Source organism: Carettochelys insculpta, chromosome 21, assembly GCF_033958435.1.
Source record: "Carettochelys insculpta isolate YL-2023 chromosome 21, ASM3395843v1, whole genome shotgun sequence".
NCBI classification, from domain to species: Eukaryota; Metazoa; Chordata; order Testudines; family Carettochelyidae; genus Carettochelys; species Carettochelys insculpta.
The window spans coordinates 1,441,040-1,467,926 of NC_134157.1; the positions used below are offsets into that span (position 1 = coordinate 1,441,040).

At 55.5% G+C, this 26,887-nt stretch overlaps 2 long non-coding RNA genes across 2 annotated transcripts; one reads left to right on the forward strand and one right to left on the reverse strand.

The window, feature by feature from the left end:
- The first annotated feature begins 6,851 nt into the window (after positions 1-6,851).
- LOC142024034 (uncharacterized) lies at positions 6,852-21,641 on the forward strand. The gene is made up of 5 exons (XR_012648372.1): positions 6,852-6,873; positions 9,734-9,787; positions 10,998-11,036; positions 12,781-12,834; positions 21,517-21,641. It is a non-coding gene; the product is annotated as an uncharacterized LOC142024034 (long non-coding RNA).
- LOC142024033 (uncharacterized) lies at positions 16,994-26,664 on the reverse strand. Its single transcript, XR_012648371.1, has 3 exons — positions 26,593-26,664; positions 20,443-24,140; positions 16,994-18,074 (listed from the first exon to the last, which is right to left on the reverse strand). It is a non-coding gene; the product is annotated as an uncharacterized LOC142024033 (long non-coding RNA).
- Positions 26,665-26,887: the final 223 nt, after the last annotated feature.

The following is a 26,887-nucleotide window of genomic DNA, read 5'->3' on the forward strand; positions in this document are numbered from 1 at the left end:
AATTCCAGTATCTGCAGAGCAAGATGCTCTCTACTGTCACCTGGGCCTCCCCGCAGCCCATTCAGGGGCAGCTGGGACTCTTGGCTGTAAAAGCCATGTCGGTCCTCTAATGTGGCTGAAGCAGTCTCCTATTGTGGGCAGTGGTGAAGCCCCATCCAAGGCATAAAGGGAGGAGAGGGTTCTATTTGTCGTACTTGCTTAGGCATGTGCGGAGGGAGCTGTGTTCTCATCCATTCTCCTGTTGAAAGAAAAGGCCCAGGTAGAGACCATCCAATTGTGGAGGTCAAGGTGTGGTTGCACAGGTGGTGTTGGGGAAAGGGCTTTGGTTCTTCAGCCATGAAATGTTCCAGAAATAAGGATTGCTAGGAAGAGATGAGATCCATCCACTGAAGAGAAGAAAAGAGCATCTTCGCAGGCAGGCTTGCAACCCTAGTGAGGAGGATTTAAACTAGATTCTCTGGAGGCTGGTTACCTAATCCCTGAGGTAAGTGGGATATAGGGAGGAAACACAAGGAAGAGGGTGCAGCACGGGAAGAAACCTCTTGATCCCTACTGAGAAAGTAGGGCAATTGGCTAGTTATCTTAGGTGCTCATACATGAACACAAGAAGCCTGGGAAACAGGAAGAACTGGAGATCCTGAAACAGTAAAGGAACTGTGAAGAGATTGGAATCACGGAGACTTGGAGGGATAACTCACATGGCTGGAGCGCTGTCATGGATGGGTATAAACTGTTCAGGAAGGTCAGGTGGGGAAGAAAAGGTGGAGGAGTTGCGCTATATGTAAGAGAGCAGTATGATTGCTCAGCGCTCCAGTATGAAACTGGAAAAAAGCCTGTTCAGAATCTTTGGATTAAGATTAGTGGCAACAGCAGCAAGAGTGATGTGGTGGTGGGCGCCTGCTATAGACCAGCAGACCAGGAGGATGAGGTAGACAAGGTTTTCGTTGGACGACTAACAGAAGTTTCCAGATCACAGACACTGGTTCTCATGAGGAACTTCGATCCCCCAGAGTTCTGCTGGGAGAGCAACACAGAAGTACACAGATAGTCCAGAAAGCTTTTGGGGAGTGCTGAAGACAATTTCGTGGGCCAAACGCTGGAGGAACTGACTAGGAGTCACGCTCCTCTTGACTGGCTGCTCATAAACAGGGAGAGTTGGTGGGGGAAGTAAGAGTAAGTGGCAACCTGAGCAGCAGTGAGCAGGAGTTTAGGATGCTGACAAAAGGCAGACAGGAGAGCAGCAGAACATGGTTACACTTTGACTTCATCGGTGAACCGATGAGCAGGATTCCCCCAAGGCTGACAGTGTAAACACCCGCTGCTGGCTGAGCCACTCCATGCTGCTTGGCACTTGTGTGTTTGTGTACCTGCAGCCATGGAGTCGGGGCACTAGGACTGGGCTGAGTGCCTTTGTCACTGAATAGTGCCTGTTGTTGGTCGGTCTTTGCTGTCTGAAACAAATTTTCTCCAATGTAGCCCAAGAACTTGTTCAATAATCTCTGCCTGGCTGTGTGATTTTCCACCCTCCCCTCCCCGCAACAGCTGTCTGGATAACAAGTCCCTTTCCACCACCAAGTCCTGAGCTTTGGATGACTTTGCTAGTCTAAAAAAATCACCCTCATCCACATCGCGTCTGGTTGGTTGGTGGTCCACTCTAGTAGACTCCTACCATGACATCAGCCTTGGTTTCTACCCTTTTATCCTTACCCAAAGGCTTCAACAATCTGTCTCCATCAGCCTCAGTGCAAGTGTACATATGTGGGCAATATGAGGCAACATCTTCCTTTTCTCCCTGTCCACCCTTGCTTGAGTATTCCAGTTGCGTATGATCTCGGGTGCCAAATATCAGATGTACTGTATTTCTGTAAACAATCTGCTCCCAAATGGCCTGGCCAAGCCTGCTGTCCTCCTGTTCCCTTCCACGGGAGGTTGTCCTGAGCAAGGAGGGGGGCTTAGCTCATATTGCAGCACTAGGAGATCCTACCATGCCCCTCCTTTACTACATTTCCACCCAGCTGAGGACCTACGCACCGGCTCTGTGTGGGCTGCCCCCACGCTCCCTTCTCTGAAATGCAGGCCACGCAAGGCCAGGTGCAGTTTATTTTTCTGTGAATAGCTGAAATCACTGTCCAGTACAAGTCCGGTCAGCTCCAACTGCTAGCCATTTCCTGCCCTAGTAAGATGTGGGGACCATTCCTGTGCATACACTGCTCAGGTGTGTGCTGGGCCACAGCATCCCTTGTAAGAGCAAACTGCACCATGTGCTGCTCGACAGGAGCCGGGGTCAAACCTGAAATGCTGGCGATCGACGGCAGTAAGGAGAAAATGTGTATTTGAACACGAATTGGAATGGGGCTTTCTGGGCAGGGCCTTGCAATGTCTGAGGGGTCCCCTTTGCTTTAGGGAGGAGGCAGCACCACCCCAACCGCCGCCTCTGGGCCCGTGGAGCAGCTCTGACATGGGCCTGGAGTGAGTGCCCCTGAGTAGGGGTTCTCTCTTCCCTGCTGTAGCCACTTAACTCCCCCCACCTTCAGTTCTATACATATGATTTGTCAAGTTTTTACTGCACTTGTTTGGACCTCTCTGCTATGTAACTGGGTCTGGCCTGGTAATTCGATAGCTCTGAAGAAAGCTCGTCCCCTAATAAATCATTTTGTTAGTCTTTAAAGTGCTCCGTGATGGCTGGTTTGTTGCGTTAGAATACAGGCCAGCATGGCGACCTCTCTTACTGCCGTAGCCACTCAGCGGTTCCCCCACTGTCCCCTGCACTGCAGGGGTAGGAGAGGGCCGCTGCTGGCCAGCATGAGCTGTAGAGGGAGAGCAAGGCAGGGGCTGGCCAGTGCTGATGCTGGGTGGAAGTAAGCTGTGCTTGGGGCTCTCTCTTTGCTTTTTCTGTGTCGTGTGGAAAGGGGCCCAAAATATTCCTGCTTAGTATTCAGTAGGGGCCGTACTGCCTCTGGCTCTGGCCCAGGTTACAGCAATAGCTGTCTGTTTTAGCCTGTGTCTCACGAGGAAGTTGTAGCCTTTGCATACAGACCTTGCTGCTTGTGTCCCCTCCACGTCAGACTGTGGCGGTGCACTCTGTGGGGCACCAGCTCACAGCTACGCAGAGCAGAACACGGCAGCTGCATTGAGATAAGGCGACTCGCTGGGAGTGTGTGAGCCCAGTGCGCTGGGATTAGCAGTGGCTGCTTGTGCATCTCTGCAGCTGGCGTTCCAGGTGTTGGGTGGGACCTATAAAGCCCCAATCTGCTGTTGGCCTTTCTGAGGGATTGTCTCTCTCGCTGGGCTGGACAGCCACATCTGCAGTCCGCTCTGTTATGGGGGGATCCCACAGACGGCACACGCTCCAGGAGGGCTCCTGTACTCCCTCTTTTGGAGGGATGCTCCAAGCAGCACTTGGAAAACAGAGCAGGGTTTATTAGCAGAGTTGAACACAACACTAGAGGCCCCTAGCATAGAGGAATACCGGGCAAACGTTGTCCTTGTCTGATCTGACTTGTGTTTTCCTCTTTTGATAAGTACTGTTGATAATGGGCCATTTCCACCTTGCTGAATAGACCTTGTCAGCTCTGGCCCTCCCTCTTACTGGGACCCCACTCTTTAAATACCCCTCTGAAACCACCACCCCCACTCGTGCATCTGATGAAGTGGGTCTTTGCCCACGAAAGCTCATGCTCCAAAATATCTGTTAGTCTATAAGGTGCTACAGGACTTCTTGTTGTTCTCGAAGTTACAGACTAACAGAGCTATCTCTGGTCGTTGTCCTTTCTGATCAGCTCAGGGCAATCCACCAGGCAAGCTGTAGTGAATCCAGTGTCAGGCTCTCTTGACATCCGGCCTGAAACTGTTCCCAGGAAAGGGAATGGCCAATGTCTTCCAGAAGCCGGCTCTTCTCTTCCCACTTCAGTGCTTTGGTCTTGAGCTGGGGTCATTTGTAGTGCAGGTGCATGGGTGCTCCCATGGAAAAGCAGAGCGTGCTCAGCACCTGCCAAGCAGCGAGGCCGTGCTGCAGATCGAGATGTCGCTCCTGCTCAGCTCATTGGGGCACTGCCAAGCCTCTCAAAAGGAGTTTGGGGACAATGTCTGGTGGGGGTCTCTGGGAGGGGGCCACGTGGGGGCAGGGCCTCAAGGACTGAGCAGAATTGGAGCAACCCCTGGGAAAAGTAAAACTCAGGCCCAAGGTGTCTCCTGTGGGTTTCCCACCTTCCTGCCGAGAAACCAGTAAGTTCTCACAGCTCACTGTGTTCGCTCCCACCAAGTGAGCTGGCTCCGTTCCAACCAGGTTCTTAATGACTCTTCATGTTACCAGACCAGGAAGTGATGTACACACCTGCCCTGAGCACAAACATCAGCCTTTTACCTCCCTCTGGCCAGCCGTGCACAGCACAGTGGGAATGAGGGCACACCAGAAATTCCCATTTTGTCACAAGTCATGTCCGTGGCTGTTATCTTGCATGGGACTGACGTCAGACTGACAGGTCAGTCGCTACCTGGGTCATCCCATTTACCCTGTTTAAAGGTTGGCGCGTTGGCTTCCTGCTGCGCTTCCAGAGCGTCCCTAGTCTGCAAAGACTTACTGAAAATCAGCATTGCCGGTCCAACAAGCTGCTCAGCCAGCTCCTCAGCCAGCTCTTTGACGCACAGGAGACTGGAATATCAGCAACACATACGTAACCCTCATTTATTGCGGGCGGGGGTTATTGTGACACGCTAAGGCCATGTGTGCAGAGGGGGCATTGTGACATGCTGCAGTGCTGGGGGCCTGTGGGGGAGGGGTAACTCTGGGATGCTACTTTGCCAGCGTGTGTGCGTCCGTCATCGCAAGATCTGCCCGTGCCAGTTGCTGTGTGACGCTATTGAGTGTGTGTTTCATGTTGTTGTGGGTGTGTAGCGGTTACTGAGAACTGCAGCAGTGGCAGCGATTATGTTTAGCATGAGATGCTGCACTGTGACTGTTTTCACTCGTTATGACAGTGCTGTATTTGGTGGCAGTGGGAACTGAGGGAGTTATTGTGGGTGTAGGCAGTCCTGGCGCCAGTGTGGACATGAGCGTGTGTGTGGAGGGGGGCGCTGAGCTGCTGCAGTGTCACCTGGTGTGCTGATTATCGTGAGACTTGGATTGGTAGATAAGGGTCCGGGGCTAGGTGAGATGCCAGGCTGAGAACAGGGGTGGGAAGTGCTGGGGGCAGAGGAGAATGTTTGTTGTTTTGGGGTTGGGGTCGGGTGTTGGGGACATAGGGGATAGTGTTGTGAGATGTGGGGGCGTTAGTGTGAAGTGTGGGCTGGATGCAGTGTAAGGCAGTGGCTCTCCACCTTTCTGGACAACTGTGCCACTCTTAGGAGCCTGATTTGGCTTTCCTACCCCAAGTCTCACCTCACCTAAAAACGACCTGCTTCCATTCCAGAATCCCTGCGGCACCTTACAGACCGACACATGTCTCTGCCTCTGCCCCTGCCCACGAGAGCTTATGCTCCAATACACCCGTTAGTCTGTAAGGTGACACAGGACTTCCTGTTTTTTGGATGCAGACTAATATGGCGACCCCTCTGATACCTGCTTACAGAATGTGACATAAAATACACAAGTAACAGAGAGGGAACCGTGCTAGTCTATATCCCATCAAAACAGAAAAGCAGTCCAGTAGCATTTAAAGACGAACAAAATACACAAGTGTCACAGCCAGGCTATTACTGGCAAATTGCTCACTTTGTAATTACAAAGTGCTTGAAAATATTGAACGCACATGTCCGTGAATAAGCTATAGAGCAGCATAAACAAGCCCTTGCCAGTGTGAATTTTAGTTTGTACGTTTGCCGGTGGTTGTAGCGCCAGCGAATAGTTAGATGAGTTAGTATACCCCGGACGAGCGCTGTGGGCTGGCAGGGTCACACGGCCCGGTTGAGAAGCACTGGTGTGGGGCGGGGGGTGCTGATGAGGTGTCAGGCTGGACACAGTGTTGGGGTGTGGAGGGCTCTGAGGACAGGAAAGGGGATTTCTGAGGTGCCAGCTGGGCCCGGTGTGGGGGGCGGGGGAGTGAAGGTTAGGTACGGTGCAGCACTGGGCTGTCTCTTGTGTGAGGAACAGGGGTTGCTCTGGGGTGTAGAGCTGATTAAGGTTTCAGGGGTGGCAGAAGTTGTCCGGCTGGGCTGGATGGAGCAGGAGTAGTGGGGGAGGGGTTACTGCGCCCGGATGGATGCGGCGGGGGCCAAAGAGGAGGGCTCTTGGCTGTGCTGGGCTGGGTACAGCCAGGGCGATGGGGTGGGGGGCTGGTGGTGGTGTGAGGCGCCCGGAGAAGGCCCGGGTGGGTGGCCTGCTGGGAGGAAGCCCAGCCAAGCAAGCTGTGGAGCTGCGCCTGCCTGTGTGTCCGTGCAGTGTCGGAGACGTGCGAGTGCCCAGGCGTGCCAGGCCAGGCAGCCTCTACTGCCATCGTTGCCACGTTGGCCTTCCTCAATGTGTGCGCGCTCGCCGTCCTGCTCCTGGCTGCAGCCTTCATCCTGCGCCCAGCTCAGCATCAGCAGTGAGTGACGGGTGCAGCCTCATCCTGCCACGGGCCCTACTTCCCCCCGCTGGCCGGTGCTGGGCACTGAGCCCTGGGGAAGCTGACCACCTGCCCAGCATGCCAACCCTTGTCGACCCTTACTCGGGCAAGTCCCCTGGTTTCTCTGAACCACACCAGGACTGGGCCTTGCTGAAAGGAAGGGGGCCCGTGACCCCGAGTCTTCCTCAGGCAAAGTGCTTCTGTCACAGCAGCCAGAGGATGTGTCGTTCTGGAAACTGGCATCATGACCCCTGCAGACCTTCTTTGCTAATGAGCATAATCTGTTTTTCAGGCTACCCAGGAAGGACGTCAGCAAATCCCCAGCTGTCCCGTAAGTCACAGGGAGACGTGTTAATGGCAGTAAGTGTGGCTGGAGCAGAGGGGGGCAAACCCTCTCTCCTCCCAGGAGCTGAACCTTCAGGCTCTGGCCACACAAGGCAGCTGGGAAGGGGAAGTTTGTCTCCGCACAGGGCGCTGGGAATGGGCTGAGTTCAAACGCTCCGGCTGCAGGAGGCAGAGCTCTTTAGCGCGAGAGCTCGGGTCAATGCCAGGCTCCTGTGGGGTGCAGTGTGTGTGAAATACCTCCAGCCACCAGACAGAAAAGGCCAGTCAGTCACAGCCATGTCTGTCTCCTGGGGGCCAGGCTGGGATTACTCCCTGCAGCACTACTGCAGTGGAGGAGTCCTGCAGTGGAGTTTCTGCGAGAGGTTGTCTTCCACCCTCCCTGGGAGGAATTCGTCCCAAGTTTATGTTTTCCAGCTGAGTTCTAGCCCTTTCCTCCTAACATGACTTCCTGCACCCCCAGCCCCCACCCCGGGTTCACACCTCTACTTCCCATCAGGCCAGCTCCACACTGCAGTGTCGCTCAAGGGGGTATAAATCAGGTGCAGCAGGACAGTTAGACTCACATGGCCCCGCTTGGAGATCAGTTACGCTGACGTAAGCGCCAGCGTGCGCAGCACTAGGTCGACTAGGAGAGCACCTCCTGCTGACCCAGCTGCTGCTGCTTGCGTGGCCTGCAGTGGTCCTTAGAGCAGTTACCTTACATTAGAGGGCCTGCCCTTGGCCATGGCTTAGCAAGCATTCATTCCTTGGAGTCTTTCCCCACAACTTGGGCCTGTGCTGTTCGAGCAGCAGCTGAGTGTGCCCAGACGCATCAGGAGAGAGTTCAGCCAGCTCCACTGTCGGGTGTCACAGAGGATGTGAGACCCACTGCTCTGTTGGGACGTGGCTGCAGACTGGGTGCGGGGCGGGGCTACCTTGCATCCTGCTTATCCATCCACCCTTCTCTAGAGTGCTGCTGAGCGAAATCCCCCTGCAGCCCAGCACTGGGGAGAAGGACTAGGGTTGGTGCTAGCACTTGTCTCTCTGCCCATTGACTTTGCGGCATCTTAGTTGACGTTTCCGTATGTGGGCTTCTGGGCTGGAGGGAAGAAGGGTTTGGGGCTGACGCTGCTGACAGTGAACATGGCAGCTTCTTTTCTCCAGCAAGGATCTCTGAGCCTCCTGCTCCAGTGAACTGGAGAGCTCTGGGTAGTTCTCCCTTGGGGCCTCCAGCAGACACGCCTGGCTGCCTCTGGAAGCAGGTGCAGTTGAGGGTAGTTCTGCAGCCATTTGACTTTTCCGTGGGGCGTTTGTTTGGTTTCTTTTCAGACATTTTGACTAGTAGGAAGCCTGTAAATTGGGCTCTGTCTGCCATATATCCATGGCACAGCTACTCCTCACGGCTGACGACTCCTCTTCTAAAAGCCGCCCGTCTGCAGTGCACTTGGCAGAGAGGGAGCACTGGGGGGGCAGGTGTAAGGAGTTGCCTTTACTTGACTCTGGGCAGTTGGGCGTGTTCTGATTGAAAGGTGACGTGCCCTGTGCTGCAGTGGGCTGGGAGCGCGCACAAGCCTGGGTGCAAGTACAACTTTCTCCCTCATGTGCCACACATTCAGGTTTTACCCCACAGCAGAGGGTCGCTTGTGCGCAGCTACTGAAAGTAAAAAGGAGCTGGATTTTGACCATCTCAGGTCCACCCTCTCTGTGCGCAGGCCACAGCCTCTACTAAGCACTAAAACATCAACAAATACAGAAGAGCGTAACTGCGAGGGGCTGTGTTACTGCCCATGCAATGGGCCTGAGCCAAAACCACAAAGGCAAAGCAATTGGAAGTGGTGCCAGAATCTGCCAGTGCTCACCTCTCCTTCTCCTAGTACAGAGACACACTCAGTTACTCCAACTGCTGTATGCCAGTGTGTGACCACTGCAGCCTTAATTCTGTCCCCCCAGGCATGCCAGTCTCCTATCCCCCCACTCGTCCTGACCAGGCTTCCTCCCTCCGACACAATCAGCTACAATGAACACCCACAATTCCTCCTGTTGGAGGAAAATGCTGGAGGATGGGGCGGTATGGGGCAGAGCTAAGGTTGCAGTGCACAGTCGTTGTGCCAGTAAGTTGTGTGCTGTTATGTGTAGGAATGGGGAGCTGCCTATTGGCCCTCTCTGTCTTCTATTGCAGCAGTCACCAGAATATAACAAGGCTGCAGTGCAAGTCCTGTACCTTTGGGGAGAATTAGTAAACAATTATTTAAAACCCTGCAGGGTGCACGTGGTTTCCTTGTATTGTTAATGTTGAATAAAGGAGGAGGATAAAGCATATGCTCATGGGTGGAGGAGCAGAGGCTTTGTCCCATGAGGTGGCTTAGCTAGTATTTATTTTCCCCTGGTTTATGTCAGGCATGCGAGGGTAGCACCCCAAGCTGCCACGCCAGCGGGTTGATGCTTTACAGATCAGATCCTGGTCCCAAGGAGCTGAAATTCTCCCTTGGTTTTAGGTTTCTCGTGCACGTCTGGTCTGTGAAAAGCCCTGGACAGTGGGGAATAGTTTGTGGGGGTGAGAGGGGTGAATAGGGAGGCGTGATGTGGACCGGGGAGCTGCTCCCCAAGCCTGTGGGGTAGGCAGAGGCAGTCGTTCCCTGTTTCTTGGTCTCATTTCCTACCCCGAAGAGCTCAGCTGAGCTGACAGCCTGTGTGCATGGAGCCCCGTTTGTGGGTCGGGGGGGCAGCACAGCACAGCGGCAGGAAGCCTGGTGCATGCTGGAGAGGCCTGTGCTGCCCTGGGGTGCTTACAGGTCAAAGCGATAGCTGTGACTCCCCTTTCCCTGCTGTGTGCAGACTGGGGCACTGAGATCTCTGTGTTATTTCAGACCCCGTCCCGAGAGCGTGTACATGGATCCCAGTGAGCTGCACCCAGGGCCCAGGTGAGTGGGAAGAACAAGAGTGGGGAATCTCTTAGGCAAAGGCCACTTGCAAAGGGGTTTATAAATGGGCGGCTGTCGATTCCTGCTTCTTTGTGATGGTCACGGGCCCAGGATCCATTCGGGAAAGGCAGAAGCATGCAGGTTGTTTTGGTGTGAGCCATATCCTGAGAGTCAGTCAGGCCTGCTTGACTGCTGGAAGAGCACTTGGTTGGTGCGGGTGCGGGGTGCCACTAAAGATGGGGCACCCCCTCCCCCGAGCTCTGTACCACAGCGGCATGCACACAGGCCTGGGAGCAGTTGCTCCATACTCTTGCCATAAGCAACCACCTGCAGCTCTGGCTTGTGGCCTGAGGTTCTGAAGCTGCTTTTGGCACAGGGCTGTCCTGGAACAGCTCCTGCCCCAAATAATTGCCATTTTCAGGTGCCCTAACTAGCTCCTAGAATCCTGGTTACATCTGCAGTGGTGGTCCAGAAAGGCGTGTCTGACAGGGTCACGGGGGTCTCTCCCACAGTCCTCCTCATGCCCATGAATGGGAAAGGAAGGGCCGTGCGCGTGCATGCAGGGCCGGGGGCCAGGCACAGCAGCCTGCGGGAGGTCAGGCCGGCTGGCGATGCCTGGCCCTTGCGTGGGGAGGGCAGGCAGGGCGAGCGCGTCCACGTGAGGAGCGAGACACGGGGCCAGGAGCTATCTTAACCTCTCGTTGCCAGTATCATCTGAAAAGTCTGCAGGCTCCTGGCTTGGCCCCGAGAGTCCATCTGTAGGACCAACACAAGAAGTCCTGTGGCACCTTATAGACTAACAGATATTTTGGAGCATGAGCTTTCGTGGGCAAAGACCCGCTTCGTCAGATGCATGAGTGGGGGGTTGGTTTCAGAGGGGTATTTAAAGAGTGGGGCCCTCCCTTTTACCAGGACCCCACTCTTTAAATACCCCACTAGAAGGAGGGCCCCACTCTTTAAATACCCCTCTGAAACCAACCCCCCACTCATGCATCTGACGAAGTGGGTCTTTGCCCACGAGAGCTCATGCTCCACAATGTCTGTTAGTCTACAAGGTACCACAGGACTTCTTGTTGTTCTCCAAGTTACAGACTAACTCGGCTCCCTCTCTGACATTTGTGGGACGTTTCCCACTGGGTGTGGCTTATTACTGGGCTGTGCTCCAGGGCCCTGGAGTTGTAGCTCACGTTTTTTTGCTCTTATCTTTCAGGAACCGAAGTCCTCAGAACAAATACAAGCAGCCGAAAATGTAAGCCCCCTGAGCGGATTGGGGCTGGGGTTTGGAGCCAGTTTCTAAGGAAGGGTGTGAGGTGCCCAGTAGCCTCTGATGGGCTATTGCAAACTGTGAAGTGTGTTGCTGGGTGGGTAAGGCCCTGGCTGCCAGCCACGGTTATTAACCCTGACGCAAGGTGGGTGTGACTGTGTATAATTGGAAATTAAATGAAGTCATCTGCATTACAATGAGGCTCGCCAAGCCTCGGAGGCGGAGCAATCCCTACGGGCTGTATTAGGCTCCTGGCTAGCAGATGTGCTGGGCTGTACCCCGTGGGACCATGTGAGTGAACGAATTGGAGCCATCTTTGTTGCAACCTCCCGGGAATCCCAGCAGGGCACGTTAGCAGCTAAATAAGCTCTGGCAAATGTTGCAGCAGGTTCCTATGGTATCACCCTATGGATCCACCTGGGACAAGGAGCAAGGAGGGCTGAGTCTGGATGGAACAAGCTCCTATCTGTTGTGTCTTGAAAGCACAGATTCCCGTTGCCCACTAGGTCTGTCCCCTCTCCTTCCGCCAGCATCACACAGTGTCTCCAGGGCGGAGAGACAGGTCTGGAAGCCGCCAGAACGCACCGCACCCCTAGAGGAAAGGCAAAGGGACGAGGGCCTGTCTGTGAGCTTTGGTGGCCATTAGGCTTAGGGTAAGGGTCAGAACAATTACGAGAAGAAGCATCTGGTGTCAGGGCCCCAGGTTGGGCGCTGCAGAAACAGGGTTCCTCTTTGTATGACGAGTTGCTGTGGTAGTGCCAGCTCTAGGGGCAGCCACTGGAGGGGGCTGAGTCTGGCAGCTGGGCCTGGGCTGCTGATCCCCAGGGGAATGCACATGGAGAAACAAGCGCCCCCGGGAGCTGCTGCAGGATTTGCACATGCCATTGCCGGGCTGGCTCTGACCTGCCTTCCGGCCCCTCGTTTGCTGGGCCTGGCCGTGCCCAGGACGTAGCCTGCGCTGCGTGTGGCCTGCGGGTAGGGTGTGACTTGCAGGTGCTGCCCAGCACGTTGGCATGGCACTCTCTGCATGACCTGAGCTCCCCGAGCAGACAGACCTAGCTCCGCACCCTGAGAGCCAAGGGGGGTCGCTGGGCTGAGAGGTGGGGTGGGGAGCCTGGGAGTCACACTGGTGCCTCTCGCTTCAGCCTGGGGTCATTGGTAGCACCACTAGGTTTTGTCCTCCGGGGGTGGTGGTGGTGGGGCTCCCTGCGGGGGGAAGTGGGGTGTAAGGAAGAGACGGGCTGGGCAGTATTTGTGCACTGTGCAGCAGCAGATACCCAGGCAAACAGCTCCTCTCGCGGCTTGGCCCTGCTGGCCTGTGTGTGGGACGTTTCCCACTGGCTGTGGCTCATCTCTGGGCTGTGTAACGGCGCAAGGGCACCTGCTTCTCCCCCTCTGCTGGCTGCTCCGTCTGTGTGACAGCTCTGACTGGGACACGGCACGAACACTGGTGACCACCCTGGCCCCACTGCGTGTCGTGCTGCAGCTGTGATGCCCACACGCCCGCTCCGCAGCAGGCTGGGTTGTCTTAGCTGCTCCAGCCGGGAGGTTGTCACATTTGTGCTGCTTTGTGGGGCTGTGCAATGCATACGCCTGGCGGGCAGGACATCTGGGCCTGGCCCTGCCTCCCTGTGGAGCTCAGTAGTCCGCCCACTGCTGCTGATTCTCTGCTGGGAGATGCTCTGCTTGCCCTGACGGGGGATGGGGAACTCTCTTCTGTCTGCCCCAGAGCCCTTCTTGAGCCAGGCTGTGAGACCATCACTGAGCTGAAGCACACACCAAGGTGAGTCCTACAAATGGGGTTGCTGCCCTGGCTGCCTTCCCTCTGTGTGCTACCTGATGCCTGCTGCCCCAGGCCGCCTCTGGCCTGGGAAGGTTCCTAGCATCAACACCTTTGGCACATGCGTGTCCATGTCATTAGTTTACTCCCCTTCCCTCTCCCTGTCAGCCAGAAAGTGGTTCCCTTCAGCCACCGATCCGGGGGCAGGTCTGGGAAACGCAAGCCAGGTGTGTATAGCTCAGGCTGTGCAAACACATGGAACTGGGTAGCTCGTTTGGCCAGCACATACTGCGGTTACAAAGGATGGGGGATCCTGTATCAAAGAGAGCCAAACCTGTTTCTAGCTGAAAAACTGCCAGGGTGTCTCACAGCTTTTCAGCCTGAATCTGAACATGCACACCTGGTGTCTCAGAACTGGCTGCACCCTCCTTCCCTGCTCCTATGTCTGTTGGAGCGATCCCTCCCTGGCTTGATGGGGAAGAGAAGGGCGAACCCTGCACATCACCCTGCTGTAGAGGGGCTCTGACTCTTCCAGTCCTGCACAGTAATAATGGACGTCTTCCTGGTGTGCTCAGCCTGGGTAACAGATTGTCTGTCTCTGTTGTTCCACGTTTATCCAGCTCCTGTCCTAGGCTTTACAGCAATACAAATAAACAGTGCTGCTGTAGCAAGTGGGGAGGAGGGTTTGTTCGTTCGTCTTCTTGCAATCTTTAGGAGGATCCTAATTTACATGTCCTAAAATTCGGTCAAGGCTGGAACTCAAAACATGGCCGTGTGTTGTTGTTTTCCTTTGCATGTTCTTGGAGGGGCAGTTTCATGCCCATGGAAGGGGAAGGCAGCTTTATTGCCAGGTGGGCTGTGGTACAGTCGAGCCTACAGGTTACTGAATGGAGCTCCCCGCAGTGTGACACCTGTGCTTTCTCTCGCTGTACCGCTCCTGGTTTCTGTTGCGGGTGCAGGCTCAGTTCTCCCAGGTGCAGAGCTGTTCCCTGTGGAAGGAGAGTCTCAAGTCTGGGGGATGCTTTTCCTTTTGAGTCGGTTCTGAGAGGTCAGCTGGGGGTACAAATAGCCTGGTCTTGATGGTGACTGCAGCCTGTGTCCTCGCAGAAACAGACGCTACCAGGGAGTAGCTGGGGAAATGCGCTCAGAGAGCACTAGGCTGTGCTGTCATACAGTAGGCCTGACTCGGCCCTCATTTGGTGTCATGAGTTACTTCTGATGCGCCCGCCATTCCAGCTTGTCCATTCCATGACCATTCCAGCATTCGCCAGACGGCCCCAAAGGCTGCATCCTGCAGCCAGCTGCAGTGACACCAAGGTTTTAATTCCTGCAGCTAGAACTCTTCTGCCAGGGCTGTTGGGGATTTGATGGCAGGAAGGGCTGGGGGTGATAGCTAGGGATTCCTGTTGCCACTACAGAACAGCCCTACTATGAAATATGGGAAAACTAGCCCCCACCCCAGACACCTCAGAAAGGCGATGTTTTCCCACTTGCATGCGGCGAGTCTGGGTGTGACAAAGCTTGTGTGCAAAGGGGGAGAGAGTGTGAAAGAGAAATGTCCCTTGGACGACCCGCTGCCTCCCCCTTGCAGTGGCAGCGATCCCCAGTCAGCCAAGTCCCAGCCTTCCTGCGGTTCACTCCCTGCTTCTGAAGGGCACATCAAGCACCACCCCTGCTGCTGGCGCTGGCTTGTGAGGCTGAGTTCTCGGGTTCTGCCACTTGGCCCAGCTCTTAGTGGTTTTGCCTTCTAGCAATGCCACTGGGCAGTGGGGAATTCCCTGGCTGCTGCACTCTGTGGTGCCTTTCACTGCGCCACTGCCCCCAGAGCAGCCAAACAGTCAGTGCAGCGCTAGTGATCACTGATCACACTGGCCCAAGCTATTTCCCGGAGATGTCTGTCTCTGTTCTCAGAGTGCCAAGGCTGGGGAGGCCATATTTTTACTGGCTTCCCCCCCGGTGGTGAGAGAGAGAGCGAGAGACTTTTGAGCTGATGCACAGTTCATCTTCAGGCCTGGGAAATGCATAGAGCTGCAGAAGGAAGAGATCGTTGAGCATGTATGAAGTCCAGGTCTGCCAAGGCTGTGGACGGACTGGCCACCTGCGTGTCGAGAAATTACCGGCCACCTAGAAGAGAGCTGGGACTGCCTAATCCAACCTTTGATTTGGGGTGTAAGAGCCTCCCATTGTACCACAACCCCTGAGTGGTTCTTGCTTCGATACAATGCATATGGGATAAAAGAGACAGGCCCCAAAAAGGGGAGGTGCCTTAAAATAAGACATCCTGTGCATAATCACCTTACTGATGAGCTCCCCCATGGCCAGAGCCCAGGAATTACGCCGTGATTGTGTCAGGCCTGACTCCGGAGAACCTCTGCCCTGGCCCCATTGCCCTGGGGTTGCTTGGTTGTAGCTAGCCTGGCATGAGTGTGCAGTGTGAAAGGTCACCACATCTCGTGTGTATGGGAAAGCTCCCTGGTCTAATCCAGATGTTCCTTATCTTCTCCCCGCTTAGGCCCGCTAACCCCCTTTCCCTGCTTCTTCACGCTGACTCCCATCACCTGTCAATCCTCACCACTCTCACCCCCGCTTCCCATTAAACATGAAGAACAAACAACAAGCCAAGTTGTGCCAGAATCCCCTGGGTGCAGCCTGGGCCCCCCAGGGCCTCTCCAGCCTGTGCTGGCTCTTGCAATGCCTTGCTAGTGATCAGCCACTGTTCTCACTCAGCACAACTGCATGGGGCACCCCCACTCCCGGCGAGATTGCATGAATGCTCCCAGAGCCCCTTGTGAATCTCCAAGTAAGGCAGCAGCCAATCACCCCAGCTCCCAGCACTGCACCTCACCAACAGAGCATGCAATTGACTCATTGGTTCACAGCTTCATCAGTGGGAAGTGGGCATGCGCCAGCCCTTGTAAAACCTGAGCAGTGCCACACAGCTCACGCAAACTCCAGCGCAGAGAGAAACAGTAAAAGAAGTTCATTGACTACGCTGCTAGGGTGTGAGTGGCTTCAGCGTTAGGTGAACAGTCAGCACAACTACCAAAAGAAAAGACCACATAAACACGCAGGGTAAACTCTCAGCCCTGTTAGTCTGAGCTGGGCTACATCTAGATGCAGCTGTTTGTCTCCTCCCTCGGGATGCTGACGTCCATGGGATATAGATTTCACCCTCGAAACCTGGCCCAGGCCCCTCTGTTGGAATCTTCAGTGTGTCCTTGTTGCTGGCAGCATGGTGGGGCAGGAGGATGGACCCCGGGGTTTGGTTTCTGTGCCCTCAGGCCATGTGCTTGGGAAGCACAAGTTTAAGCACATCTGGGGCTATTCCTGAGCTTCCAGGCAAAGTGACGGGTATCAGAGGTAGCCGAGTTGGTCTGTAGCTTCAAAAACAAGAAGCCCCGTGGCACCTTAGATTCTAACAGATATTTTGGAGCATGAGCTTTCATGGGCAGAGACCCAAGTGGGGGTTCCAGAGGATGGTTTAAATATATGCTCCTGAAAAGGAGGGAGTCCCAGTCAGGAGGAGGGCCAGAGTGGACCAGGTCAGTTCAGTCATGGAGTATGTGTCTGTTATCAGTAGCTAATGTGGAGCTGTGAACATCAAGGGAGGAGGCAGGCAAAGTGAGCGATTCCCCTGGTTGGACCTCATGTGAATGAGTCACTGCATTGTAGCTTCTTTGCTGGACAATGGCTGTTAGTAGCTGCTTGACACGCCAGCAGGGCACGGGCATCTCCTTGCTCCCGTGTCTGAGGAGCTGAGAGCTGGCTGAGTTACCAGCTTACAGCAGGTTTTAACAATAGCCAGTCTCCTATGCAGGGGTAATGTGTGTGGATGGGACCACCACGGCACTCGCCAGTAGTGACATGGCAGTTCTGGAAGAGGGGGTGGAGCAGGGCAAGGTGCTATGGGGAGACACACACAGCTCTTGGGTGTGGGAAACGAACGCCCAGCAAACCTTAGGGCTGCCCCGAGGGGTAGTCACCACAGCCTGTAACCCAGGAACCGCCCCGCTCGTCCTGACTTCACAGTTGGTAATGGGCCACTTCCCCTTGCCATATGTGCTATGCAATCTTCTCCAGCTTCTAGCTGGCTGCAGTGCTGGTAGCCCCTGCCCCTGCCCTGCTATGCTTATAAGAAGCACACGGGACCTTTCTAGGGGAAACAGCAATGTGCCACGTTTATTAAGAAGACAGGAGAGAAGCCGCTAGCATGTGCTTCCATTGACATGCACACAACCTGCCAGTTGACGTTCTAGTTACCAGGCTGTTGCTCGTACTCATTGACCAGGTAAACAAAGTACAAGGAGATGCGCAGGGTTCTCTCCGTGCAGGAAGGGCTCAAGTCAGTGGCAGGGCGAACCCAAAGTCTGTGGCAGAGCAGCCCCTTCTTACAGCAGTTTTCTTGCATTGGCATCAGGGAGTTTCAAACCACTGTGCTGTAATCAATCGTGGTTTGCCAGTGTTTGTTTTCTCACGTTGTTGTTCTCCTCCTGTATCTATCATTCCATCATGCTGATTTCCATCACTGCTGTCTTGTCCAGATTGATAACTGCCTGACTTCCTCCTTCCACATTTGCCCCTTTCTCACATTTCGACCAGGGGACACAAGCTTCGTGGCTTCTCTTCCTCCTTCACACTTACACTTAACACCCACCCAAGCCTCATCCACACTAAACAGGGGTGATGCCTTTGTTATACAAAACAGTGCGCAGTCGAACAAGAACAGAAAGTTACAATTTCAAGAAAAACCACCACTACATTGTTTTACTTATTTCATAACTGTTTGTACCACACAACAGTGACCATAAAGGGTCTATTCCGGTCTTGTCATCAGAAAAATGTTACAAGCAACTGCCTGATGCATCTTTACCAAACAATTTCTCATTCACAATGGTATGGAAAAGTCATCACCGTAAAACACATTAATAATACTTAAACTGTCACAGTACAAAGTCATTCTCTACCCTAACACGTACATATCCTCAAATAGGCTTCTCCCACTATGTTTCTAGCAGCCCTGCCCTCCCCGGCTGGCAGCGTGCAATGCTTTTCTGGCCATGGGGGCTGCGGATCACCTTGCCACCTGCCTGCAATATGAGGGAGTCTTGCCTGTGCCATCTGCATGTGCACCACTCAAAGCCTTTCCTGTGGGCCACACCAGGATGTCCTGCCTCTTGGCAATAGCTGTCCCCATGTGGTGTCCTGCTCCAGTAGCACACAGTGAAACAAAAGGACATTTTCTCCTTCAAGAAGAGAGCATCAAAGAGAAACAGGTGTGAGTGATACAATTAAATGGCCATAAACAAAGCTATAAATGCAAGCCCAGTTGCTTCTCCTCACCCCCAATGCTCAGTGTTTGCTGGCCCCAAGGAGCTGGGACCCTGTCTTTCCTGGAGCACTCTTGGGTGGCCAGGTGTCTGCTCAGTGATCAGATAGAAAGCACTTTCTTTGCCCTGCAGCATACAAAAGTCAGTCCTTTGGCTTTATTCAGAGTGATCTCTTAGGCTACAGCATATGGTATTTTGAGTTACCTTATTTTGAACTCGGTGCCGTCCAAACAGCACCGAAGTTCAAAACGAGGGCCTATTTCAAGGGTTCCCCAACTCCTCTCACAACGAGGGACAGTGGAAATGGAATACCATGCTCCACATAGTGCTGCTATTTCGCACACGGCGTTTAGCCCCAGAGTTGCTATCTCGGGATACGCTTGTATCCCAAAATAGCAACAATAGTGTAGTCCTAGCCTTCATGTGCAAGCATTCCTTCCTGCTGCCAAGTGAGGCTGGTAAAGAACTAGTTAAGAGCTATTGAGAAAAGTGACACACACACAAATCTATGGGACCAGATTCAATGCATCCAAGGGTAGTGGGGGAATTGGCAGATGTCATTGCAGAGCCTTTGGCTATTATCTTTGAAAACTTGTGGAGATCGGGAGAGGTCCTGGGTGAATGGGAAAAGGCAAATGCAGTGCTCATCTTTAAAAAAGGAAGGCAGGACAATGCAGGGAAATATAGACTGGTCAGCCTTATCTCAGTCCCTGGAAAAATCATGGAGGGGATCCTCAAGGAATGCATTTTGAAGCACTTGGGAAAGGAGAAAGTGATCAAGAGTAGTCAGCATGGATTCACCAAGGGCAAGTCGTGCCTGACCAATCTGATTAGCTTCTATGAGGAGGTAACTGGCTCTGTGGACATGGGGAAGTCAATGGATGTGATTTACCTTGACTTTAGCAAAGCTTTTGATAGTCTCCCACAACATTTTTGGCCATAAATTAAGGATTGGATACATGGACTGTAAGGTGGATAGAAAGCTGGTTTGACAGACAGGCCCAGCAGGTGGTGACCAATGGCTCAGTGTCTGGTTGATGGTCAGTTTCAAGTGGAGTGCACCAGGGATTGGGTCTAGGGCCAGCACTGTTCAACATCTTTATTAATGACCCGGATGAGGGGATGGACGGCACCCTCAGCAAAAATTTGCAGATGACACTAAGCTAGGGGGAGGTAGACACATTGGAGGGCAGGGACAGGGTCCAGAGTGACCTAGACAAATTGGAGGATTGGCCCAAAAGAAATCTGATGAGGCTCAACAAGGAGAAGTGGAGAGTCCCGCACTTGGGATGGAAGAATCCCAAGTAGTGTTACAGGCTGGGCACCAACTGACTGAGTAGCAGTGCAGGAGAAAAGGACCTGGGGATTACAGTGGATGAAAGGCTGGATATGAGTCAGCGGTGTGCCCTTGTAGCCAAGAAGGCTAACGGCATATTGGGGTGCATTAGGAGGAGCATTTCCAGCAGATCTAGAGAAGCTATTACTCCCCTCTGTTCGGCACTGATGAGGCCACATCTGGAGTACTGTGTCCAGTTCTGGGCTACCCAATATAGACAGGTGGTGGATGCATTGGAACAGGTCCAGTGACTATGAGAGGCTAAGGGATTTGGGCTGATTTAGTTTGCAGAAGAGAAGAGTGAGGGGTGATTTAATAAGAGCTGTCAACTTCCAGAAAGGGGGCTCTGAAGAAGATGGAGCAAGGCTGTTCTCACTGGTGACAGATGGCAGAACAAGGAGCAATGGTCTGCAGTTACAGAGGGAGAGGTGTAGGTTGGATATTAGGAAAAACTATTTCCCCAGAAGGATGGTGAAGCACTGGAATGCGTTGCCTAGAGAGGTGGTGGAATCTCCATCCCCTAGAGTTTTTAAGTCCTGGCTTGACATAGCCCTGGCTGGGTTGATTTAGTTGGGGTTGATCCTGCTTTGGGCAGGGGGATGGCCTAGATGACCTCCTGAGGGCCCTTCCAGCCCTAGGGTTCTATGATTCTATATTTATAGTTTATCTTTAAGAGTTTTCCGTTAGCTTTTCTGGGGTGTTGCAGCAGTGAACAACTGAGTAGTACAATAAACATCTGACGAGGCAGAGAAAGGTGATAAGTCCTTCCCACTTCAATGAGGCATCGCCAAACCATCCGATTTCCCTGCCGCTTCATTTTCACGCCAGGGCCATGAATTTCAGTGTAGTTATATATAACCCATACACACATCACATAATGATTATGAATATTGAGAAGTGAGCAGCTTTCAGTGGAGACCTTCCACACTAACCTCTTTGGATAAATACCTTGTGAGTGGTGTATTAGATGCAGTGAATTTGTCAGGTCTGCGACAGGAGTTGCTCGGCAAGAACAGTGATCCCATTGCCAGCTGGTACTGATGAAGCTCTGGGCAATGCAGGATAAGGGTGAATTGATACAGAGACAGGGCTTTGTCCTCTAGTTTCATTCTACCCTTAACTCTGCCCTTGTATGACAGTATCCCGTGTTCACGTCCCCATGGAGGGGTATAATCCATAATATAATCTCATTATGGCTGGAGATTTTTGACCAGAGAAAACATCCCTCAGGAGAAGAGCAAGCTCCTTCCAGCACACGGATGGTGCCACCCTTCGCACTTACCATCCCTGGAGTGGTTGAGCCCAAGCCTGTTCCTGTGCTGTATGTCTGGTTGGGCTGAAAGTCCTTCTCTTTTGGGTTCTGAGGCATCCATGATTTAGTGGCAGTGTCCAGCACCAGGCACCTTTGGAGCAAAGGGTGTCCAGTTCCACCCCTGTAACTACAGCATCCTGGCCTAGGCCCTGGCTGGGCTGGGCTGGGCTGGGCTGGGCTGGTGGGGGGAGCAATGTGGTGTCCTTCTGCCCCAGTGACTGGAATGGGGGTGTGGCAGGACTCAGCCCCACTCACCAGGTCCTCAGCCACTTTCATTCTCTTCTCCTCTTGATTGTAGCCCCATTCCCTTCCCTCCCCGCCTTCCATCCTTGTCTTGCGGGTGACGTAGCCCATTACATACCCCATGGCTGCAACCTGGAGGGGGGCTGCAGAGGGTGCTAGAGTGAGGCCTACACAGTGTACGCCCCATTTGCCCCCTGGCCCAGGACTCTACGATTCAGCACCACAGGCAGGGAGCCAGGTTCCCTCTGATCCGTGCCAGCCCAGCCCAGAGGAGAAGTCAGAGCCTGATTAACAGAGCTATGTGTGCACTGAGAAAACCTGGGGGGTGCGGGAGGAAGCTGTCAGCCTTTTAGCCTGCCTCCCACCCCGGAGGGTTCGGCGCGCTCGGGGCGGGGCCCTCCCACCTGCAGTGGTGGAAGCAGGCGCTTAACACAGGGCCGGGCAAGTGGCTTGTGGTTTTCCCCCAGCACAGAAGAAGAGCCCATTTACGAAGAAGTGAACTGACAAGTCCTCCTGACGCTGGTGTTGCCAGGAAAGCCTTCAGCAGGGATCGCCCGGGCGCGTCTGCCGGGGACAGCTGGTGGAGCTTTCCATTAAAGCCAGGTGTGTTCCACGCCCCTTCGCTGCTCTCTCACGCCAGGCCACTGAGCAGGAAAGAGCCTCTGTGGATGCTCAGCAACCGTGTGGTGGGTTTGTTTGGAAACCAGTGGGGGAGGGAGAGGACAGCGAGCACACCTGCTGGGGTGTGTGTGTGTGTGTGTGTGTCTCTCTCTCTCTCTCTCTCTCTCCAGCAGGTTGTTAACCTGGGGCACATCCAGGCACACAAGGCAGCTGGGGAGGTGACTAGCATCAAAAGCTTTCCACAGTTCTGACTGTGCTAATCCACCTGCACAGCTGTTACCCCCGGGGAGCAGCCACCCCAGCTGCAAGCAGGAGGAGCCGGGGGCCAGGCCAGGACGGCAGGCAGGCAGCCCAGGACTGGGGAGGGTTTCTGAGCGCTCAACACCCACCGTGGGGAGAGCGCTGACAGCCCAGCTGCTGCTCTTGCGCCCGGAGCGGAGCACCCTGCATGCCGCACTCCTCCTGGAAGCCAGGCTGCTGCCTTTGGTGCTTGAGCAGAGGCAGTGCCTGCAGGCCAGGGCCCTCCGCTGACTGCTCTGGGCAGTCCTGCTGGAGCCCACCAGCACGTCCTCTGGGCAGTCACGCAGAGAACGGTGCTCACCAGCTGCCGAGGCTGCCCCCAGCTGGCCTGCAAGGCTGTGCCTGCAGCACCAGAAGGCAGTGGGGGAGCCTCGCCCCTCGCAGGGTCCCCTGAACCCAGGCTTCAGCCTGACCCCCACTGTCTGCAGCAACTTTTCAGCCCTGGCCCTGAGCGCCTGACTCAGCCCCATGGGCTACCCGGGGTGTCTAGTCACCGCTAGACTGGCCCTTTCTGGCTCAGTCCTTGTGCAGCCTCCCACTCCACTCTCCCTCCCCGGAGCCAGCCTACGTCCGCGTGCAGGGCTGCCCTAGGGGTACATGCTCAGCTGGGCGCAGGCCTGCCCTGGTCACACCTCCTGTTGCTCCCACGTGCTGCCCCAGTGAGGGGGGGAGGCTGCCTGGGGGTAAACAAATGGCGGCAGTTGGACAGATGGGGCTGAGCAGAGACAAACGGCTCTGAGCGCCGCAGGTTGGCACTCTGCTCTGGGGAGGGGAGAGGGGACCAGATGCCCGGCCTGCTGCCAGACGGGGAGAAGGGGGCAGTTGCCCCATGGCCTGGTCTTTCACAGGGCCTGGAGCTCTGGCTGCAGCAGCTGCTGCTTTGGCAGTGGGGTGGGGGGGGAATTCTGGGCCTCTGAAGTGCCACGGCAGCGCTGCTCTGCTGCTTCGGATGGCAGCGAGGGAAGTCTGGGGGTCCAGCACTGCAGCCTGGGCAGCATTAGGGGCGAACTGCCCTGGGCCCTGCCCTTCCCGGGCATGGAGCTGGGCCCTCCCACCTTGCCCAGGCCCTGTGGTGACTGTCGGCCCCGCTTGCCAGATGCACGTTCTAGGCCTCCTCTCCCATGTTCCCTTGGGCTCAGCATCAGGTCCCCTTCGCACCCGTGCCAGGGTGTAGCAGGTCACTGCGGGCGGTCGGGGACTGTCGTGGCGTCGGTGCGAATGACGGCGCAGGGCCGGTGGGAAAGCCAGCCTTGGTGATTGAGCCAGTAAAACCGAGGGGCATGAGGTGCTCACAAGGTATTTTCAGGGCCTCAGAAGTGGGCAGTGTGTGACCGACCACGTGACTCTCAGCCCATCATGAGCAGAGGAGCCTCAGCCCATGTGCTCCAGGAACGCCCCTCAGAGCAAGAGGCCCCCAGTTCAGTCAGAACTGCAGCTTGGAAGAGTCATCAAATGTCGTGAGAATCAAAACGTTGCCTCGCTTCCGAGCCGGGAGCTTTGTGGCACCCGCGTGGCTGTGAGGCAGAGCCAGCACACGGGTGGTGGGAGCCGGCACAGGAACTTGGAGCAGGGCCTGCTGAATTAGTGGAGGCAGACTGGTCCATTAGCTTTAACTGTGCTGGTTAAAGCTGCTGTTGCGGAGAGACCAGTCAGAATGGCTCAGCAGAGATCCCATGGGCCTCCTCACAGACGGGCAGGGCCATGTCCCCACCTTGCTTCAGGCCCCCTTTCTCAGAGGGCTTTTGAATAAGGGAGATAGCACCTCGCTGTTCCCCTCACAGTAATGATCGATGACGATGCACTTGTAATGCCAGAGGAGCAGCAGGACCATGAGGGAAATGGCAATCGCTGAGCCTAGGCCAATCAGCAGCTTCTTGCCAGGGCAACAGCTGGGCCTGGCCACCTCAGACGCCAGGCATGGTCTTCCCAGCTCGACATTGGCCAAGCAGGCCCCTGGCTTGGGGAGCTGAGGTAGACATTTAACTCTGGAGAGGAGCACAGAGCTGATGCTTCCACCCCTGGGGGAACTTGCCTCTTCTTGGCATGGCCCTGGAGTCTCCAGATCGTCCCAGCTGATCAGTTTGGTCTTCATGGTCACAGCAGGAGCCAATGGAACATCCTACTAACGATCCTGCACGCCAGCCAGCTCTTCCCGTTCCTTCCCAAAGCCCTGGAGAAAGAGTGAGGGGCTGTCAGAACTGGCAGACATTGCAACCTTAGTCAGAAGCTATGGCACACCTCTGAGTGGGATGCTTGCCCTGTTTTGGTGAGGAAGGGGTTGGCCTACAAGGGCTTTGTGACCAGCACAAGGAGACCCCAGCCTGATGGAGTCCAGCATGTAGGTCTTTGCCTGGCCAGGTTTGATGAAGTTGGGTTTTTTCCTGGTTTAATGGTATGGGCCACCAATCCCAACGGCCCCCGTCATGCATGTCCTGTGGCAGCCGTTCGGCAGCCCTGCCACGCCTCCCCACAGCCTCGCTGGGCTCTCATGCAGTCACACAACAGTGCAGGGATGGCTCTAGTTGCAGCTGTCGCTACCTGGGGCCAGGCTGGCACTTATGAAGCAGCCCTCTGGGACCCTCTTCCCTTGTTGCTGCCCTCGGAGGGTCTGCCCGGGACAGAGCAGCTGGAACGGGGTAAGTGACACCAGCCCCGAAGGGGTGCTGTAGAGACGTAGCTGCCTCTCCCCATTGGCTGAGAGGGCAGGAAGTGCAACCAGCACAATCTGGCCTCTAGATTGAGGGGAGGGGGAGAACACAGGAGACACTCAGATGGTCCCCGCCCCCATGCGCCCCCATGGCAGTGTTCTCCCCCTGGGGTTTTCCCCAGCAGGAGCCGGCAGGGGACACAAGTGTTCTGCACAGTCTCAGCTGCCTTTTTAGGAGGCGGGAGAAAAGCTCCTCAGCTCTAAGAGAAACCCCGGAAGCATGAGCCAAGGGTGAGTGCTGCCATGGGGCTGGCCAAGGGCGCTGAGCGGATGGAAGAGGAGCTCTCGGCTGTGAACTGCCCTGTTTAGACGAGCCCAGATGCCACTGACGACGGATAACGGGGCCTGGCAGGGGCGTCGCTGCTCACAGCAGGCAAGGACGGAGAGGAAGTAGCTCTTGGGAGGCTCTAATCTCGGAGTCACTCGACTACCACGCGGTGGGGAAAAGGGTGTGAGATTAGCCTTTGGGTGTGAAAAATGGTGGGCTGCAGAGGAGGCCGGAACTGCGGCCACGTAGAACTGGCCGCTGGAACTCCCCAGTCGGTTCTCAGCAGAGCCAGGAGAGCCCCACAGTGCGTCTACAGGCAGCTCTTCAGTCTGCAAGACTCCTGAGGACAGGGCATGGGCCAGGTCTCTGGGCCACTTGGCTCCAGCAGGACAATACATTCTCCAGGGGCAACTTTTGTGCTCGGTTCCCACAGTGGTCTGGGAAGGACTGCCCCACCGCCATCCTCTGCCTGCCAGGGCTGTCCACGAACAGACCCGCCCCACCACCTGCCAACGCGCCCCACGCAGAACAGAGCAGAGCAGAGCTCCCAGCGGTGCTGCAGGCTCCCCAGCCTCAGACAGGTGCCTGGTGTCCGCGAGTTCCGGCACCGCCCCATACGCATTCGCAGACTCCCTTTGGTCCCTGCGCCGGAGGAGGTCCCTGCGCCGCCCGGGGTGGGGGGAGCGGAGCTTAGGGGTGGCCAGCTGTGCTGTGACACCTCCACATCAGCTGCTGGAAGTGGGCGACCTCCTCAGCTCTGGCCTTTCCCTTGACTGGGACTCCCTCCTTCTTCCGAGCGGCCTCGGGAATCTGCACCACACGCATCTGACCAAGCGGGTCTTTGCCCACGGAAGCTCATGCTCCAAAATATCTGTTAGTCTGTAAGGTGGCACAGGACTTCTCATTTGTGTGCTCAGAAAGGGGCTTTAGGGGGCCTGGTCCCAGAACCTGCATCAGTGGTGCCCAACAGCAGAGGAGTTTGTGACCCAGGCAGCTCTGTACTGGCCAAAGGCAGACTTAGGCCTCTGGTCTCCCCTACTCTTGCTTTGGGCCAGTGCCCAGCCACAGGTACACCTTTGAAAAGGGGCCAAGGGCCCACTGACTCCTCCTCATGGAGCAGCCTCTGAGAGGGCGTCTCAGGGCTAGAACCGGAGTCAGAGCTCTGGCAGCGGGCAGGGCAGATTTCCAAGTGCCTCCCTGGGCACCCCTTGGCCGCCAGGGCTCCTCACCCACATGCGCGGTCACTGCTTCAGGGTGCTCATCCACTCGCCAAGGAGGGGAGAGCCCACGTCCGCCAGGCGCTGATCCTCATGCTTTTCTAAGGGGTCTGCTGGGTTTGAGGCTAGCCGGCAGCTGTCACCTCCCAGGGATGTGGGGGGCCAGGCTGGGTGAGGAGACAGGTTTTCAGCTTCCCAGGGTGGAGAGCCACTCCCTTGCCAGACACGGGGCTCAGTCCTCTCCGCTCCTGGCTTGGCTGTGCAGCTGGAAGGCTGTGCAGGGGCCAGCGTGGAGGCAGCCCTCCGAGGGCCAGCTGTGCTGCTGCTCCCTGGCTGAGAAGGGCTCAGCTGATGCCACCCCAGCACTCCCACTCCCCCGGTGCTGGAGGCTAGAAAGGGGGAGCTGAGCAGCAATCAGCGCATTCCTTACCTGGAGGAAAAGGCCACTCAGGGAGCCCCCATGCAGCCTGCCCCAGACTCCTGCAGTGCCACTGCTCCCGTACGGCCAGCACAGCACCTAGAGCCCGTGTGCCGAGCAGGCATTTATGACAGCTCCTGGCCAATCAGGCCTGGCCACTCCCAAGCGTTCTAGAAATAACCCCAGCTGCTGACGGAAGGCGCCTGCCATTCCCCGCCCTGACTGTGCTTCTAGGGTTGCAAGTGCTGCCTGGGTCTCCTGCAAAGGCCTGGGTACTTGGCAGGCGAGTGACCCTCTTCTGTAAACA